Raw genomic sequence first — 302 nt, forward strand, 5'->3', positions numbered from 1 at the left:
GAATTACTTGGAAAGCTTGGAGAAAGTCTGAACTGTGTTAAAGAAACAACTGCTTCTGTCATTTCAGGAGAACTGCCTCTTCTCTCCCTTTTTCCTACCTTGGCTGGGACCAGAAGAGAGACTGCCAAGGTTGGATTTCTAACCTTCCCTTGAAACTACTGCCTAAGCATACATTAGAATTAAAAGCTTTTTTTTTTTCTTTTTTGCAAGTCCAGACTCTATTTTCCCCTTTCATTTATGGCAAGCTTGGACTTGTTTGGAATAAAATAAACGATCAAACATAACCTCAAAGGCATTCCTGC

At 39.1% G+C, this 302-nt stretch overlaps 1 protein-coding gene across 1 annotated transcript in view; it reads right to left on the bottom strand.

Annotated features, from left to right (window-relative positions):
• Positions 1-302, bottom strand: part of IGFBP7 (insulin like growth factor binding protein 7) — an 83585-nt gene that overhangs the window by 82002 nt on the left and 1281 nt on the right. The gene's annotated exons all lie outside the window — the stretch shown is intronic.

Source organism: Lipotes vexillifer, unplaced genomic scaffold (genome assembly GCF_000442215.2).
Source record: "Lipotes vexillifer unplaced genomic scaffold, Lipotes_vexillifer_v1.1 scaffold409, whole genome shotgun sequence".
Lineage (NCBI taxonomy): Eukaryota > Metazoa > Chordata > Mammalia > Artiodactyla > Lipotidae > Lipotes > Lipotes vexillifer.